This window comes from Onychostruthus taczanowskii, unplaced genomic scaffold, assembly GCF_017590055.1.
Source record: "Onychostruthus taczanowskii isolate IOZ18803 unplaced genomic scaffold, ASM1759005v1 scaffold14, whole genome shotgun sequence".
Classification (NCBI taxonomy): Eukaryota; Metazoa; Chordata; class Aves; order Passeriformes; family Passeridae; genus Onychostruthus; species Onychostruthus taczanowskii.
The window spans coordinates 5,061,405-5,074,939 of NW_024498573.1; the positions used below are offsets into that span (position 1 = coordinate 5,061,405).

General features: G+C 42.0%; 1 protein-coding gene across 6 annotated transcripts in view; it reads right to left on the reverse strand.

The window, feature by feature from the left end:
• SGCD (sarcoglycan delta) overlaps positions 1 to 13,535 on the reverse strand; it is a 306,318-nt gene that overhangs the window by 265,073 nt on the left and 27,710 nt on the right. For 4 of the 6 annotated variants that reach the window (XM_041397419.1, XM_041397416.1, XM_041397418.1 and 1 more), the window contains exons 1-2: positions 7,050 to 7,130; positions 5,676 to 5,797 (exon numbers count right to left, since the gene is read on the reverse strand). The exons of 1 other annotated variant lie outside the window; for it this stretch is intronic. The gene's annotated coding sequence lies outside the window, so the exon portion shown is untranslated. Of the gene's footprint in view, positions 1 to 5,675; positions 5,798 to 7,049; positions 7,131 to 13,535 lie in introns of those variants that run through there. One more of the 6 variants, XM_041397414.1, reaches the window with a different exon arrangement.

The window sequence follows — 13,535 nt, forward strand, 5'->3', positions numbered from 1 at the left end:
TAACACAGCAGCTCTGGTCACCCCTTGAAAAAAATTAATCAAAGTTTCCATAAAGACAAGCTTTTACAATTCTGCCTTCATAATAACTTTGCTGAAGGGGTCCATGGGTTCCAGAGCCTTTAGAGGGAGCAGGCTGATTGAAGCAAAGTGTCAACTCATGCAGCCCAAAGCTACCAAAGCGAGTTTTCTCCTCCTTTTTTTAATGTTAAAAGTGCATAATTAAATAGAATGCATCAAACCCAGCCATGAAGCAAATAGAACTCAGAACATACAGCTGAGCACAAAATAATTAGTTATAAAAAAAGTCAACTCCTCAGAAAAATAACATAACTGGATTAGGAAACGTTATTAGAAGTCCGGAGGAGGAAAGGTTGATATAATGACTTAAATATTATTACCCAAGTTAAACTTAAAAACCCTGCAGCATGTAGCAGAGATGAGCAGGGACCAGCACGGGTGTCCCAAGGCAGTTCTGTCCCTGTCACACCCCCATGGCACTGCCCTCTGCTCCACTGCTGCAAATTCACAGTCATGTAAGGACATCAGATATTCAGGGGACTGTAAAACACCCAAGTGAATCACTGCCCTGTGCAGAACACCCCCAGGGATTTCTCATCTTCTGACTGTCATTTTAAGCCAGGGAGGAAGATGAAGAAGGCAAACAAAAGGGCCAAGGAAGATGTGGGCAGCTGTGGAAAGGAGCAGGATGTCCTGAGCGTGTTTGGAGCTTCTCCCCAAACCCAGAGCAGGGAGTGGGGCACTCACCACAGCAGGGACCGCTCCAAGCACCTTCCTCTGGCCAGCTCTGGCTGGAGCAATTGCACCCAGCCACAGGCAGAATTAGCACAGCTGTTTCACAGACCAAGGCACCCTGGAGCTGAACTGGAAAACTACAATGAAATAAAGCAGGATGTTTGTTTACCTCGAGCCTGATACCTTTGTTTTTGCTGTGAAATCTTCCACTTTACCAATCCAAATTTGAGAGTCAGGGAAGTCCTGAAACAAACCTGCAAGGAAACCACTTAAAAATCAACACACACCAGTAATAGAATAAATTTAATTCCATGTCAGGAAGAGATGAAAAAGGGCAAATATAATGGGAACCTACTATTTCTCACCAGCTTGTGAAATGCCCAGCTGTGCTAGAGAGAGAGGGCTGTGCAGGTATTTACTGCCACTATGACTCCTGAATAAAAACCCAGCACTTACAGGATCACACTGGTTTGGCTATCTTTTAATTTACTGTGTCTTTAAATCACCCCTAGATCACCACATGATCACTTCAAAGCACAAACCTTAGTTCTTTTATACCTTACAGCAGCACCTCGTGCTCACTGTACACATGTACCCAGTCCCTCGAGTGCTTCCCATCATAAATAAGGTTACTAGAGCAGCTCTTCACTCAGAGCTCAGGGCCACACTGTACCAAGCCCTGGACAAACAAGCAGAATAGCCTCTGTCCTGGGCAGCTCCCCATCTCATTCATCTGCTCCTGTTCACATTTATCTCACTTCAACAAAGCAAAACCAGTTCCTATTCCTGTGTCTGCTGCAGCACTGAACATGACATCAGTAGTTAACAGCAGCTTTAACTCATTTTATCTAATTTGAAATCTCAAAAATCTTTTAAAAAAATCTAAGTTTGCAGCAACTTTTTCTTTCAGAAAGTTTCAAACTTACTGAGATCCATTTAAAAAACAAAGACAAAAGGCCTAAAGGGCATGGACTGAAAAAAAAATTAATACACAGAGGCTGTAAGGGAATCATATGACAAATGTAACTGAAGCCAGACCACTGAATGAGTAAAAACCATCCAGCAAAAAAGATTGTGTAAGGGTAAAAATGAAGTGTGATAGTCCTGTCACCTTTGGGGCTTCAAGGGATGAGTAATGAAATGTTCTGGATTAGAGCTCATAGAAAACAGGTCTGAAAGGGATCTCCAGAGGTTATCTAGTCCACCTCCATACCCCGCAGCAGGAGCAGCTCTACAGCTATCATTCCTGACAGATGTTTTTCTAACATATTCTTAAGGACCTGCAAGGACGGAATTACCACAACCCCCATAAGCAATCTAATGGTATATTTCATCCTAGAAAGTTTTTGTCACAAAAGTAAATCTCACTTGCTGCAGTTGAAGCCCATCCTTTCTCACTTCATCCCCCATGGACAAGAAGTATTTTCCCACCCCTGTGCAGCAGGAGAAAAAGGCAGGAATGTCGTGACAGACTCAACCACCAGGTTTTCATTTTTGCCATTGCCATTCCCTCTACTCTGTTTGGTTTGTAATCTGATTTTTTGCATGGCATACTAAAAGTAACATGTGGTAACAGGACAGAAACTTTGACTGATCTGTCCTGCCTACAAATGGTTACTCTTAAACACAGGAGGACAGGGATCTGTTGGAGTCAGGACGGAGGAGGCCACAAAGATGCTCATAGGGCTGGAGCACCTCTTGTGAAAACAGCCAGACAGAGTTCAGCTTGGAGAAGAGAAGGCCCTGGGGAGACCTTCAAGCCCCTTCCAGTGTCTAAAGGGACTCAGAGAGCTGGAGTGGGACTTTGGAAAAGAGCAAATAGCGATGGAACAAAGTGTAATGACTTTCAATTGAAGGAGGACAGGTTTAGCTGAAAAGAAAGTAATCCTTCCCTGTGAGGGTTCAGAGGCAGTGGCACAGGGGGCCCAGAGAAGCTGTGGCTGCCCCATCCCTGGAAGTGCCCAAGGCCAGGCTGGAGAGGGCTTGGAGCAACCTGGGATAGTGGGAGGTGTCCCTGCCCATGGCATGGGAGGTGGAATAAAATGAGCTTTAAAATCCATTTCAGCCCAAACCATTTTCTGGCGGATCCTCTCTTCTCTGTAAAGATGAAGGGAGAGTCATGATTCTTCCTCCCATGACCACAGAGCTGGTGTTCTGTGAGGATATGGAGTCCAGCCATTCTCATCTCTCTGACCCTTTCCCTTTCAAGTCACAGGCTCTTGCCAGGAGACAACACTAAAAAATGGGAAGGGGGAGAAACAATAAAGAGAAGAGAGAAGCAGCTGTTGACCATGTTTTCAAGGGACAAGTTTCCAGGTAAACACAGGAAAAAAAGCCAAGTTCTCTAGTCAACTGAAAGCTGTTGGTTTGATGCAGCTACTGCCTGGAAAATGACAATGGACTGTGTCATACAGGATCTCTTATTTGACCTGCAGTATTATGGCATTAAGTATGAGTAAAGCAGGCTTTTGAGAGCAAGGAAGCAGCAGCTGATGAAAGATATATTTTCTTAATAAACACAAAATTATAAGCCAGTACTTTCTGGATATTTATACAAGACAGCAACACCACAGGAACGAAAGCTGTGCGGGGCTTTGTATTTGCTTGGTGAGCTTTCTTTGTGCACTCAAATTCAAAACCTCACATCTTCAGGCTGTTCTCCCCAAATATGTGGCCAAGCATCTTTTCTAGGACAAGAGCTCAGATTTTTGCTTTATCACACCACCCTGACAACAGCTAAGATATTTCTAAAAACCATTAAATATCTTGGAATTCATAACATCAGTACAAACACTACCAACAGGAGAATTCCTAAGGGTATTTCTGACTCAAACAGTACTTTTTTTTTTGTTTATTAGTCCAATGACCTGCTCTGTTTCCTAATGCCAATTAAATATCCAAGAAAAGAGATGAAGGAGTGATGTAAAAGTTGTCCCACTTCCGTTATGCCTTCCAGACAAAAGCTTGTCCCTTTTTCTGAGCCTTTTATAGTCTAGGCAGGTCTCACCAGCATCACCAGCCAAGGGAGAGCTCCTGCCTAAGGAACTGTCTGTCTAAACTCCCCAATTTATTAGAGCTTACAGACATCAGGAGCAAAGAGGTGCAGTCAACAAAGGTAAATTGCACAAGAAAGAAAATATAAACCATCCATTATACACACAAGCCTTGACTGCAGAATTGAAAGTTGTGCAAAACAAAGGGCCCTGATTAATCATTAATTATACCATGTATCTCTTAAAAGCCATACATTCACTTTACCCATCTGAAAGTCACAGCCAAGATGATGTGGTCACTCAATCTCACAGCTTCAAAGCACACAGTAACAAGTTTTCCCCCTTCTGGATCAGTTCCTTCCTCTGATCTCTTTAGGTACATTGACTTATTGCAATTAGGAATACACATTTAGCAGAATCGAAATTAATGGACCTGCATAAAAGGAGTGCCTGGCTCTCTAAGCAATCCCAATGCCAAACTCCTTAGTAAGGAGAAATTTCCATTCAAAGTAATGGGAATACAAAACACTTTAGTCTTGGCCCTTTGGGATTGATTTTTAGAAGAAAGCTGTTTCTATTTCAGTACCAAAGCAAGTAGCCAGACTTTGCTAAGTAGCAACTCTACTTTCATGCTCACCAGGTGCTAAGCCCTTACAAAAAATGTAAAAGAAAGTGGGTTTAAATGTGCTGCCATACCTGTGGTGTTCAATGACTGATCTTGAGTCTTCTGGGGGGAAAAGGGGTAGGAAGGAAATCAAAACCTAACTGTACTTGTTTAAAGTGGACTTCTTTCACCCATCCAAAAATGAGACCTGTCCTACTGTTCCAGCTAAGAAACAGTGATCAAATGCCACTGCCATGAAGACATCAATGGGAGCTTGGATCCCACTCATCAAAATTTTAACTGGATCTTGACATGCTCAAAATTAGATGTTGTTTCAAAAATAATGTAAAAATCCCAAAACACAAGACTCCTGCCATGTTCTCTGAGCTCTTTTCAGTCAAGACTTGCCTTTGAGTCAAATGTGTCTCTTAATTAACAACTAGTCTTTGGAAAATTAACAAAGGATAGCAGTACTAAAGGCTATGGATGTTACAAAGAGAAACAAGAATAATGTTGTTAGCTTTTTGCTATGCTAGATGAGACATTACTGTGCCAGAGGCACAAGTAATGGAAATGTACTTTTATATAAATCTCCTTTCTTTGCTTGGATTATTTTAAATGACTCCACTACAGTGTATATTAACCTAGCCACCAACCTTCCTGCAGTCAGCTTTCTTTTTAGTTTATTAGAACACAACCACCGAGGAATCTCCAAAGGATGGTGAATATCATCACACTCTCCCTTTGTTTGTTAAACACACAGAATGGCCACGCAAGAAACTGAACAAAAAAAGTCTGGGAGGCAAATCTTCTGTCCCTGTCACCGTATATTGAACCCTTTGCATCAGATCTGACATAGGAGCTCCCTTGGCCTTGGCCAGGGGTTGCAATGGACAAGCACCTGAGAACTGCAGCTGTTTCCTTCCCCTCTCCTCCCTGAATTGATTTCTAAATGCCTTTTTTCAGAAGCTGGAGCCCACAGTGTGACTGGTCAAGCTAAAACAGATCAGGGGTCAAGTCAGAAGTACACTCCATATTTCTCAAAAATATCTTTTCCTGTTCCTTCCTACTCCATCCCAAAGCTGTGCCCCACACTGACCAAACACACTGCTACAGGGCTGAATATATATAAAGCCCTTCCTTTTCCCATAGGAAGGTTACACATTGCAAGGCTTCAGTCCCCCAAAAAAGTACAACTGCGTGAACACAGAACAGTATTCAAAACCAAGAGCTAAATATCTTATCACTTTCTTTTCCAGTATGTTGCATTCAACACTTTTCCTAATTTTCCTACCCTGGAGCTCAGATAGCAGCATCCTACTTACTCTGTGAGGGTACAGGGGAAGTTCAGCATTTAGCAATGGTGAGAAAATTGGTTTAGATCCCTGAGGGAAGGTGCTGTAGAAGTGCATTCAATTCAGTTGTAATTCAATCCAGTTTGCTGGAGCTGAAAGAAAACAAAACACTTTCAAAGTTAAAGGGAAAGTCAGTATTTATTTTATTTTTATATGTGTGTGTACATATATAGACACACACATACACAAAAATATTTTTATGTAAACATATATTTATGTATGCTTGTATAATGTATTTTGTTTTTGTCTGTTGGCATATATACACACACACCTACACAAAGCCTTAAAATTTTAGGAACTGAAATCTCTAAGCAGGGCACTAGAAGGACAAGGTTAGCATAAGGCAAGTTCTGCCAGGCATACAGAAGCACACACTGTATGGAAAGGAATAGTTAAAGGCATTTTCTTCTACTATCATAATTTTTTTTCCTCAGGATATGAACAAAACAAAATCAAAGCAATTAAATCATTACTCTGAGGAAAAAAAAAAAACAGTAATTGTGCTTAATCCTCTGAGTTGCTATAATGAACACACCTAATTTACTTTGAGTAAGAGAAAATGAATTTTTTTCCTCCAAAGCTAACAAAGGTTAAATTCAAAGAAACCAAAGTAACTCCCACAGTACTTTCCTCAAAAGAGAGGGGAAAAATAGCCCATGGTGTGTAATTATCTAAAGATAAACAACCAGGAAGGCCCACTGCAAAGTGTACCTGTGATTTATAATGCTAAATAGCTTCCAAAGGGGAGAGCCTGCAACAAGCTCTCTCCCCATTTTTATCTGCATAAGGCAAATTGCAGGGTGGGGAGATGGGGCTCTCCCATTTAAATTCTGCAGTATTATATCCCTGGAAGTTTGATTCACAGCATGAAAACTCCAGTTACACTAAACAAGGCAGAAGAACTGGTTCAGACAAGCAAATTACAAATCTGCTCCTCTCTGACCTCCAGCACCTTGGAAAGAGGAAAGAGCCGCCAGCGCTGTTGCCAGCAGATCTCCCTGAGCTCCTCAGCCCTGGAAGAATTACAGGGGCAACTTTACACATGGATGAACTGTTCTGGAACAATCCTTCTAATGCAGCTGACACAAACAGGCTTCCCTCCAATACCAGGGAAGCGTGTCCCACATGTTTGTTGCTGTTGCACAGGATTCCTGCCGACAGCCCAGCGACATTTCTGCAGGGGAGTTTCTGGCCAAGAGCGGAGCCAGGGTCGTCTTGGGAAAACATGAGTGGGTGGGGAACATTCAGAGCCAATTTCCAGGCCAGACCCTCTCAAGGGCACTCCTGTAGAAATGTGGGCACATTTTTTGGGGTACCGAAGAACTGAAGAAGCAAAAGACTCACTTGTCTCTGGGAGAGATTGCTGAGCTAGGACCCTTCCAGAATTCTAGGTTTAACATTTCAACACTCAGTGATGCACGTTTCCTAAGTGATAAAAATAAAGATGAGCATTTTCACCATTTTTGACATATGCCAACTCAACACATGAGCATTTTCACCATTTTTTACATATACCAACCCAACACATGAGCATTTTCACCATTTTTTTTACGTATACCAACTCAACACATATATTCCCTTGTTTCAGTTCAAAATTATGTCAGTGCTTGTACCCAGGAATTCAGAAAAGGGCAGGACAGATGTAAAGTAGGGGCAAAGGCTGCCAAAGGCCAGTCTCTGAGATCAAAGGGAAAGGTGCCATAGGGAACATCTCTGCTCAATCCCTGAAACCTCAGCACTTTACACTGAGATTTAGTGCCATATGCACTCAGCAGTACATACAGTGTTGACAAAGCTTTTATTTTTAAACAAATAAAGGCCAGAAAGTACAGATTTCCTTAACTCTCACGGGACTTCAATTATGCAGTGCTGCCTCTATCATGTAAGCATATTTTCAGAGCTTTAGCACTTGACATTTTGAGATAAAATGTCATGAATAGTATTTGTGTACCTCTCTCCATCTGTGCCCCTCCACCCCTCCACTTCAACTTGAAATCTTTCAAGGCATCAGACCACTGGTTCAGACCATCTCTTTCCTTTATTTTCTTCAAGTTTAGGATCAAAGACCAGACAGGCTTTAATATTATCTCACAAACAGTTTGCTCTAAGTCTCATTTCAAGAACTTTTTTTCTCTAGTCTGCCCACTACACTAAGCTAAACAATGATTTTTCTGCTCATTAAGTACTGCTGGTAGAATCACTCTTGCCTATCAGGAAGACTCTGCTGCCTGTTTGCTTCTCCTGTCTTTCCTCTTTCCAGCCCAGGACAACAGCCTCTGAGAGAAATCAATGGCCCCTGCTCAGGTCAGAGCACTTTGGCCTTTACATTGTGCCAAACCTGACAGTTTTCTCAACTGGAGACTCCAAATTTCAGTTTCCCATGCTTTCACTCTGATCTCCTCATGCTCACCCCCTTAAATCTATCCTCATTTGCCTCCTCTCCTGAGCAAGAAATGAGAGGCAAATAGGAGGCACAAAATTTAATAACAATTATCAGTGAACTTCCAGTTTGCCTTGGATGTGAAGCAGGGACATAGGAGACTGTTTTGTCAAGTTAAGCCAGTAAGAAGAGGGAGTTCAATGGTGCTGTGTGTGTGCGACTGGTTTCTCCACTGGAACGTGGATTTATCATCAAACTGAAGGACAGTCATTAATTTTATCACACTCTTCTGAGCACACAGTTGTGGTGAACCCACCTCCTGGAAAGTACATTTCAGATGAATTTTCTCCACCTGAAAATGGGGAGAATCTATATCCCAGCACCCACTTTTCTTATCTGATACAAATATGCTGCTTTCCAATTTCACTCTATCTTGTCTGTACTTTTATCTAGCTTTCCTCTAATTGTACAGCTCTTCCTGAAAGGTCAATTGTTCCTCATCCAGCTGATGGCTTTCCAATGGACTCTGAACTGATTATGAGCCCCTGCCTACTTTTAAGAGCTATGGTGAAGATGATGCTTGGCATTATTAAGATGTGATGTCCTGTCAAGGATGCCTTCACAACTGGAAGAGCTGATGCAACAGCTCTGAGCTTGGAGAAAAAATAATAATGATTTTTTTAAAAGTTGCTTTTCTTCTTCTCTAGTATTTGCCCTGTGCTGTCAGGCTGCACAGGGTGCCATGCTCACATCTGTTATCCAGGCCCCCGAAGGAATCCTCCACAAGAGTGACTCTGCCTGCAAAGCAAACGGGAGGAGTTTGAAGATGGCATGTGAAAAGCTGCCACAGGTCTTCCAGAAATCAGAAATCTTGGCTGTTCATCTCCTGAGAGCTGACCTGGGGCACATGAAACCACAGTGCCTGTGAAACACGAAGCAATCACACTGAACTCTCCTGCAGCCATTTGCATTTTCAACAATTTCTCTTCAGAGAGATGCCCTGTGCCTGCAGGAATATTTTGCCTCTGTTCACAGGTGACTTTTAATCCAAGTTAGAATCTGTTGGCTCTTCTTTTTTAGTTGGCAGTGAAGTTGTGGCTCTGTTAGATTAATGTTCTTTTCTGTTGCTTCTTGTATAAAATTCCGGGAAGATGTGGCCTCCAACACCAAGATGCGGTCCCAGAACACCAGGGCAGAAATAAAATAGTGTCGCTATTATTGAAAGTGCTCAGCAAATCCTACTCTGAGAGCAGCTGTTGAATAAAAATGTTCAGTCTGGCCAGGGAAAAAAGTGTGAAATAAACTACAAATGTTGAATTATAAAGCTTGAAATTCACAAATATGTATTAATCCTTCAGATTTGTTACCCTGATGTCTAGGATTAATTCTTTGTTTTTTGTTTTGGTTTGGGGATTTTTTTGTCACATGGGGACTTTACTAAAGTGATCAATTTTGAATATAAAAAAATAGCTTAGGACATGTCTAGAAGTACAGCAAAAGGAACGTTTTCCAGAAGGCAAAGACAAGGCTTTATGGTTTCGATATTATTTTTTTTTCCATTGGGGGGGTTCATGGGATTTGTACTTGAGCTCCTTCTGGGTATTTAAGCTCATAAATACTACTGAATATATTAATGACCTCAAAGTTCTGGTCCCTAGAGTTAATGTAATTAACCACTGAAAGTCTTTGCTGTTACAAATTAAATCAGATTGTGTCAGAGTTCACAGGAGGCAGCAAACCTCAAAAAAGCTGATCTGTCCTCTCTGAGATGTAACTGAGCACTTGTTTCCATGTAAGGATGTTATTAATAGATGTACAGCCCACTGCTTTATTGAGAGAAACACTTTTAAAAGTAAAAATGGGGCAGCTGAAAATGCATTTGCTTCCTTAAAGACCCTCAGCCCTCCCATCCAGCAAGGTGAAAAGGTGAAAAACCACTTGGAAATTCACCTAAAAGCCTCCTTTCCTACCACCACTCCAGTCACTACAAGAAAATACAAACATCTCATCAGATGAAAGTTAATAGAGATGAAGGGATTACACAATACTGGAAGAGGGTGGCTAATCAAGCTGTTTCTCCAAACAGGGCAGTTTTCATCAAAATGACAATTAAGGGGGAAATAGCCACCCTAGAAAGTATTGGGATTTCTAAGAGTCTGTGTCCCAACAACACCTCTTCTCAGAGAAGCAGCTCATTTTGGTGCACACCAAAATTCCACACTGCCAAGCACACGTGTAACCCTTTCAACTCCTCTTCACACTCATGTGCTGCAGGGTCAGCAGATCCGAGTATGTGTAAACAACAATTAAACCCAGAGCCCCTGAGGTAGCATCTGCTCCCAGCACAGTGAGAGCTGAAGGGCTCCCTGCTAAGGGACCTCACCCAGCAGAAAACATCCCATATTTGAGGGAAGATCTTAGCAAAAGAGAAGCTCAAAGTCCAAAGAAACAGGAGAATTGGGGCAGTCTGCAAATAGTAACCCAGCTAAAGGAAATCCTACCAAGCCACAGTAACAAAACCAATGTAAATTCTGCTTTCAAGAAGAGAAAAATCTCACTTGCTACTTCACAGGACTGGGCTGGCCCACCACAAACAGCAAGGATGAGTGAAGGGAGTCTGGACTCCTCATTCAATTCTGCCATTCCTGCAGATGGGAGCATGAGAAAATTCAACATCTATATCTACTAGATACGTTGAATTATTCAAAAAGTAAAGTGCTAGATTTGGGTCAAGCAAACAGGACCAGAGGCCAGGTGTCAGTGCTGTGGTCAGCAGAGCACAGAATGGTGACAGCCACAGCAGAGCCTGCACTGTAGGCACTGATCAGAGCTTCTGAAATAAGAGTGTGTTTCCAGAGAAACAAATGGGGTTAGGAGCTTAATTCCCCATAAATGAATTGCCTTTCTAAATTCAGCAATGGCTTTTTTGCTCATGCCAAATATTACAAGTTGCCCACAATCCCCCACCCTCTGTGCCGAAGCAGTTATCTGTCATATTTTTTTCTCCATCAAAATGGGAAATAAAGAAAAAAAAATAGTAGATGCAATTTGTTCAATTAATAGGACAGTTTCTTACTAATGTGGTATTTTAAGCTTTGTGCAAGAGGTGTTTTCCAAACTACAGCACTTTGAGTGTGCAGGTATTAGCAAGAATGTGTCTCCTGTTGATCTCCCAGTCAACAGTGTCGTGAAAATCAGACTTCTTTCTTGCCATTTTACAGCCACTTGTCTCGAGCTGACACTGTACAGGCTTTTCACCGCTGGCATCAGATGTCTCCCAGTCAAGAGAGTGCGCTCGACACAAACTATGACAGTGTCGTGAAAATCAGACTTCTTTCTTGCCATTTTACAGCCACTTGTCTCGAGCTGACACTGTACAGGCTTTTCACCGCTGGCATCAGATGGGGTATCAGCATCCAGAGCAGCCTCAGCAGCTGCTGGATGAAGAGTTTCTATGATTACCTTTAAAAATGTCAATCGTTTGCCATGTTCAGTATTCAGGTTTGTTCATCAGTTAGTAATAACATCCCTAGCTGAGCTGAAAACATGTTCTGAGTGAGGGCTGGGGAATGGAAAGCTTAAACAGTTGACAGCAGTTAGAGATGAAGCAGACTATGCTGTTCTTTTCTGAAAAGAGGCTGCAGTGATTCCAGCAGGCTCCTGAAACAGAAGAAGCTGCAAGATTATGGAAACAGACCTTTTCTTCTAGTTTTTCTGACAGCTACAATTCTACATTCCTCAGCCCTGTCTTGCAATTAAAAGGGGAAGATAGCAGAAATAGCTGAAGAAGCAAGAACACAAGAAAAGAAAAATAAGCTGATTCCAGCTACTCTTCTCTTCTCCATGTATGCTATACACATTTCATTATTAGATTAGAAGCATCTTCCAGCACCATCTCCACAGGCTTTGAAATTGCCACCATAAAAGTACATCACAGAAGTTATTTTTAAACTGTGGATTTTGTTACAGAGAGAATCTCATTTTAAAAAATTTAATGGAAGGAAAGCATTTATTAGAAGACTATGACAGCTGAGGGGAAAAAATATTCATAATACTCAGAGAATACAGAAGAGAAAACCAACTTGGAATGTGTTCTTGCTCTCTCTTCCCTGACTGGTGTCAAATCTGATCAATCAAACTAATTCTGCACATACTAAAAAAGAGCTTCTCCAACTCATTTGCCTCTAAAATCACAGCCTCTCCTCATCCACACTGAAGCCAAGACTGCCACCTAAATGAAAAGGTGCTGGTTCCATATGCTGGAATGCAGGTGGATCTCCAAGAAGTCAATCAATCTGATGTTCAGGATGTACCAGTGCCTGCAACGTGCATCAGTCTCGAGGCCAAAATGAAAATAACAGATCTCTTGGGAAGGCAGTGCCTGTAGCCACAGCCCTTTCCCACCCTCACTGGTCAGATGTTCTTCAGCCACCCTCACTTCCCTGCAGGGGAATATCTGCCCCCCTTGTTCTGCTCAACACCACCACAGTGGCTCCGTGCCCTCAACAACAGGCTGAGATGGAAAAAACGTGTATCAAGCCAAACTCACACTCATCTTGGAAAGTCCTCGGCTGCCAAAAGCAAGTGAATGCATGTCCTACTCAGGTGCACAAAAAGGACAGAGGAGAGGAAAAAGGGATACATGCAAGAGGAAGGATAAGACCAATGTTAAACGGGAATGGAAGATCTCTCCCATACACAAGCAAATAAACTGTCATGCATTATTCAGAGACTGTGCAGGCAGTGATGGGTACAGCTCTTCTGGAAAGGAAAAAAACATTCAATGTTCTCTTAGCTTCAAAACTGCAGCATTGCCCCAGGGTAAACATCCAGGCAAGCAGCTGAGGGGTGAGGCTAGTTAACAAGTCAAACAACACAAGAAGGATTTACGGTTTTATTTTTTTAGAGGCCAGATACTTGTCCAAGGAATTGTTACACTGAACTGGGTCTAGCTTCGAAAATTGTGCTCAGTATCTATAATATATTAAACAAAAAAGGAGGGGGAGGAAGGAATTCTTAGTATAACAAGCTACCACAGCCACATTCAAAAGAAAGCAATCCACAATTCAATAATTACTCCATTTCTTAATACTGTCCCATTAAACCAAACCTTTGCTGGAGACTCCTGTACTACCATTTATTAATCCCACCCCCCTCTAACAGCACTCTGCAGTTTCTTCATGCACAACCCAAGCAACACTAATAAGAACCTGTAAAGGGTCAGGAGAAGGCCCTAAGCCAGAGCTCTGGCAGCAATCCAAGCTGGAAAAGACACTGACTGTGCACAACAGCAAGTGAAGACAGCTTTTCCCCAAAGTGATATTTTAATTCAAAAAAGAACCTTCACTAATCTCAGGGTTTATTATTATCTGTGTAGCAAATGGGACTGCAGTTGGTCTACATAAAGCATTAGTTTCCTACAGGGCATTTCAGACTGTAAATGATAAAGG